Raw genomic sequence first — 6,231 nt, 5'->3', positions numbered from 1 at the left:
GTGAGAGCAGCAGGTTTGGATGTAAGTCCAGCCTGTTTGGACAGCCATAATTTGGTCTGTGTAGCTTCAATTGGTATTTGGCCAATTGGACATGAAACTAGACACATAATGGCACAACTTTGGTGAAGAAACCATGCCCAAAATACCAAACCAAGTGGACCAAAAACTTGCCTCAACCCGGGTGTCCTACAACCAGTTTCTGCAGAATGACCAAATGAACAGTGATTGTTCATTTGGCCATAACTCAGTGTAGAATGGTCCAATTAACCTGAACTTTTACCAGCAACAAGCTTAGATATAGACCAACAACTTTCATGAAGAAACCTACCCCAAATTATGACCAGAACCTATCCAACAAGGGAGTTGCAGTCACTGTTCACTGCACTGTAGATATGGTCAGTCCAGAAAATTTCCAATCTGGCCAGTTGTGGTTTTTGGACCATAACTTGAGCTACAAAACTCCAAATGGAATGATTCAGAAAAAGAAATTCAACTAGAAAAAATAAGGAACAACTTTCATGTTTATTATTTTCTCAAATTCCCACTGCAACAGTAACTAATGGAACAGTAAAGATAGGGTATGAAAACTGAAAATTCTGCTCCATTAATTTTAAGCTTAGAAATGGTATTGGTAATCAATACCAACAAATTTTGAATGCAAAATGTGGTATGTTGGGAGTGTTAAAACCAATGTACCTATTTTCTATACAAAAGTCAACATTTTTGTTAACTAATGAAGGGAATAGTAATACCAAAACTTAAAATTCAAAAATTGAAAGATTCAAAAGTGTCAAATGCCCTAGTATACCTAACAAGATTGGTTTGGATAGTTTGGCATGCCAATAGGGTTCAGTTAGCAGTACTGCACATGGCATTATGCCATTCTATGATTTCATGGCTTTTAGCCATTCTGACCTTGTATTGAAATTTGGCCTTGTGCCTGATGTTATTACAACTTATTAGCTGTTCTGTTGCACACCGGGAGATACATATGTGACCGATGGTGTGACGGCCCGAGGTACTTGATACCCAGTGCCAGTTTACCCGTTTATCCAGTCCAGTCATCCAGTATAGGTTACTTGGGCAAGCAAAAATGAAAGTGGATAAATTTAACGAAATAATGAATATAACCATTACAAAATAAGTACGACTACAAATACTCAATGAAAAATTTATTTACAATGAGACATTAATACATTCACTACATATTTATTTTCTATTATTTCTTTTTATTTATTATTGGTATCACTAAGCATTGTTGCTTTGCGCGTTGCTTTTGCCACGCGTAGGTTTCGGAGATACTGACCAAGAGCCCAGTAGACCACAGACTGGGTGAGACCTCCTGCAGCTCTGCATAGTGTCCGTGTCACCTCACCGTCATCAGTGCATTGGTAGGACACTAGGTTTTATTTTGATATTTTGTAATTAACTTTTATTTTCTCATATGTAATTGAAACTTATGTAATGTATTTTGGTATTAAAGTTAATAGTAGATATTGTGTTTGTGAATGAAAAAGTGAATATTTATTTATGACTTTTACATGATTATCATATGAGATGAATGATTGAGAAATGGAAATGTTGTTGAAAAATATTGAGATCTTGATATTGGAGTTTGAGAATGATTGGATATAATTATTGGAAGTGTTTTTCACAGGTTCCGAAGAACTGTTTTCTCTATTTTTAGCCGGTACTCTGCCGGATTTTCTATAAAATTTTCGGAACCTCAAATAAATTATAATTTCAATAAATGACTTAAATGAATCATATTTCACAAGTTATATTCAAAACTATGATAAAAATTAATTAAGGAAGAATAAAAATGATTAAGATAAAATAGAGTGTTCCGGTACACCGTGTAACATTTCTTACTCGGATATACTGTAGACGAGTAAGGGGTGTCACATTTAGTGGTATCAGAGCACGGTTTAGGCGTTTCCGGGCCTAGATTGAGTCCATACCATGCTTTATATTTGTAAGAGTCGAGGTGACACTAATGCAGATCTGTTTGTCTTTGTTATTTTGAATAGGATATGGACCCTACATCACAGAGAGCAGTTGAGGAGGAAGTGGAGAGTCATGCTCCACCTGCAGCAGCTGAGACTGGGGGTAGGGAGCACCTACTCCGCTAACTCAAGCAGAGCCTGCTCAGCCTCCACAGGCCATGTTCCAGCAAATGGCCGAATTCTTCAGACAAATGGCTGGGGTAATGCCAGCACCACCACCACCATCACCTCCACAGCAGAAATCACACCTGGAAAGATTAAGAAAATTTAGAGCAGTGGACTTCTTTGGCAAGAGAGAAGATGATTCTGTTGCAGCCGAAAATTGATTGAACAGAACAGGCAGAGTTTTAAAACAACTCCACTGCACTCCTGAACAAAATCTAGAAGCTGCATTAAAAGTGGAGAAAGTGAGAATAAGTGAGCAGACCAGAAGAGATAGACAGCAGAAGAGGGGCCCAGGTCAGTTTAGTTCATCCCCTGCATCTGGGAAGAAGTTCAAGGGTCCACCTGCACAGAGTTCAGGTCAATCACAAGGTCGGGCTACCTCGGGGCCCAGCCACGCTTACCCCTAGGAGAGGTCACCCACACCATCGGTGGGCGCTCTCCAGGATGGGGTTCAGGGGACCAGCCCGAACTCGCATGTCCACATTGCACGAAGTGGCATAAGGGAGTGTTGGAGAGTGACTGGTGCTCGCTAAGGTGTGGGTCAACAGAGCATCGGTTGAGGAACCGCCCACGCAGAACTACTACAAATGCTCCAATACAAGCGCATGCACTGCTCCGCACCACAAAGGGTAGGAAATGCTGTAACTGAGGCAGTGGGACCATCATAGAGGCCTGCATCTGAGCCAGCAGAGAGGCCTGAGAGTAGACCACCTGCCAGAGCCTATGCCATGAGAGCTCAGGAGGAGCAAGATGCCCCAGACGTCATCAGGGGTACGTTCTCCCTCTACACTACATCTGTGCATGCATTGGTGGATCCAGGATCCACTCATTCATACATCTGCATCAACTTACCTATAGAAAGGGGGATATTAGTAGGGGAGAGTGACCAAGACATTCTGGTCACTAATCCATTGGGCCACAGTGTAGTGGTGAACAAAGTATACAAGGGTTGCTTGTTAAGGATTCAGGGGCATGAATTCTTGGCAGACCTGATTGAGTTGCCTTCCATGAGTTTGACGTGATTTTGGGAATGGACTGGTTGTCACGTCATCAGGCAATGGTCGATTGTAAATTGAAGAGAATTTCTTTGAAAACTCCTGAGGGTAATGAGATTACAGTTGTGGGGGAAAGGACAGATTTCTTGTCCAATGTTATCTCAGCCACAGTTGCAAGAAAACTGATGAGAAAAGGCTGTGAAGCCTACCTAGCACATGTGATGGATACTAAGCAGGCTAAGCCAGATCTGTGTGACATACCCACAGTAAAAGACTTCCCAGATGTGTTCCCTGAAGAATTGCCTGGTTTGCCACCAGAAAGGGAAGTCGAGTTTGCTATTGAGGTAATGCCAGGTACAGCACCTATTTCCCTTGCTCCTTATAGGATGGCACCCACTGAATTGAGGGAGTTGAAGACTCAGTTGCAAGAGTTGCTTGATAAGGGGTTCATACGCCCCAGTGTGTCACCATGGGGAGCTCCGGTGCTGTTTGTAAAGAAGAAAGATGGGACTTTGAGGTTATACATTGATTACCGGCAGTTGAATAAAGTGACAATGAAGAATAAGTATCCGTTGCCTAGAATTGATGATCTGTTTGATCAGTTGAAGGGAGCAGGAGTATTTTCTAAGATTGATCTCAGATCAGGGTATCATCAGTTGAGGGTGAAGGATGCAGATGTGCCAAAGACTGCATTCAGGACCCGATATGGGCATTATGAGTTCCTGGTAATGCCCTTTGGCCTAACAAATGCACCAGCGGCATTCATGGACCTTATGAACCGTATCTTCCATCCATACCTAGATCGGTTCGTAGTGGTCTTTATTGATGATATTTTGGTGTATTCCAAAACCAGGGAAGAACATGATGAGCATTTGAGGATTGCTCTGCAAACCCTGAGAGAAAAGAAGCTGTATGCTAAGTTGTCAAAGTGTGACTTCTGGTTAAATGAAATTGCATTCCTTAGACACATAGTGTCAGCTGATGGGATTAGAATGGATCCCAAGAAAATAGAAGCAGTGATGGAATGGAAGCCTCCCAGGAATACAACTGAGGTCAGAAGTTTCTTGGGGCTAGCTGGGTATTACAGAAGATTTGTGAAGGGATTTTCCTTAATAGCTGCTCCAATGACCAAGTTGTTACACAAGAATGTCAGATTTGACTGGAATGACAAGTGTCAGACTAGTTTCGAGAAGTTGAAGGCTATGTTGACAGAGGCACCAGTGTTAACACAGCCAGTGTCAGGAAAGGACTTTGTGGTCTACAGTGATGCCTCTCATAATGGGTTAGGGTGTGTATTGATGCAAGAGGGGAAGGTGGTCGCTTATGCTTCCGCATACCTAAGGCCACATGAGCAATTACCCTACCCATGATCTAGAGCTTGCAGAATTATCTTCGCATCAAGATATGGAGGCATTACTATTATGATGAAAAGTGCTACATTTACACAGCACCACAAAAGCCCAAATACTTGCCAACCCAGAAGGAGCTCAACCTTAGACAGAGACAATGGATTGAGTTCCTGAAGGACTATGATTGTGTAATTGACTACCATCCTGGGAAAGCAAATGTAGTTGCAGATGCTTTGAGCAGAAAATCCATCACAGCTTTGAGATCATTGAATGCCCGTCTATCTTTGGTTCGAGATGGAGCTATTTTGGCTAAGTTACAAGTGAGGCCAAACCTGCTACAGCAGATTTTAGGTGGGCAGAAGGTAGATGAGAAGCTAAAGGCTAATATGAGAAAAATCCTAGAAGGGAAAGAAACTGACTATGAAGTGAAAACAGATGGGTGTTTATACTATAAAGGAAGACTGTGTGTACCAGATGATGGGGAATTGAAGGCCAATATTCTAAAAGAGGCACATTCCAGTATTTATGCTATGCACCCAGGAAGTACAAAAATGTATCATGATCTGAAACTTCAGTATTGGTGGCCTGGTATGAAAAAGGACATAGCTGACTATGTGACTAAATGCTTAACATGTCAGCAAGTCAAGGCAGAACATCAAGTTCCATCAGGTTTGCTACAGCCTATACGCATACTTGAATGGAAATGGGATCGGGTCACCATGGATTTTGTAAGTGGTCTACCTCTCACCCAGAAGAAACATGATGCAGTATGGGTGATAGTAGATAGATTGACGGTCAAGACACTTTCTCGCCGATTAGACCGACTACTCACCGGAGAAGTTAGCGTAATTGTATATCGCTGAGATAGTTAGATCGCATGGAATTCCACTTTCCATCATATCCGATCGAGACCCAAGGTTTACATCGAGATTTTGGAAGAAGTTGCATGAGTCCTTGGGTACACAACTCCACTTCAAAGATGACTTTCCATCCTCAGACGGATGGGCAATCAGAAAGAGTAATCCAGGTAAACAATTGAACCAATTGAATTAATACAAATATTGAACTAAAATGATAACAATAACATGAAATATATGTCAGGTCCTTGAGGATATGCTGAGGAGTTGTGTCATTGAGTTTGAGGGAAGTTGGGATAGATACCTCCCACTGGCAGAATTTGCATACAACAATAGCTACCAAGCTAGCATCCAAATGGCCCCATATGAAGCACTGTATGGGAGGAAATGTAGAACTCCAGTGTGTTGGACTGAATTGGGCGAAGACAAACTGGTAGGGCCAGACCTGGTGAAACAGACTGAGGAGAAAGTAAAACTAATTAAAGCCAATCTAAAGGTTGCCTCAGACAGACAGAAATCCTATGCCGACTTGAAGAGAAAAGAAATAGAATATGCGGTTGGGGACAAAGTGTTCCTCAAGGTGTCACCGTGGAAGAAGGTACTGAGGTTTGGAAGAAAAGGCAAGTTGAGCCCTAGGTTCATTGGCCCATATGAAGTCATTGAACGTGTGGGACCAGTAGCCTACAGGCTAGCTTTACCACCAGAGCTGGACAAGATCCACAATGTGTTCCACGTGTCTATGCTAAGAAGATACCGCTCAGATCCTTCACATGTTATCTCCATGGAAGAAATTGAAGTACAACCGGATTTGACATACGAAGAAGAACCCATACGGATCCTAGCTCGGGAAGTGAAAGAG

This window comes from Hevea brasiliensis, chromosome 15 (genome assembly GCF_030052815.1).
Source record: "Hevea brasiliensis isolate MT/VB/25A 57/8 chromosome 15, ASM3005281v1, whole genome shotgun sequence".
In the NCBI taxonomy this organism is placed as follows: Eukaryota; Viridiplantae; Streptophyta; class Magnoliopsida; order Malpighiales; family Euphorbiaceae; genus Hevea; species Hevea brasiliensis.
The sequence above is the reverse complement of the archived record's forward strand: the minus strand, read 5'-3'. Positions refer to the sequence as shown.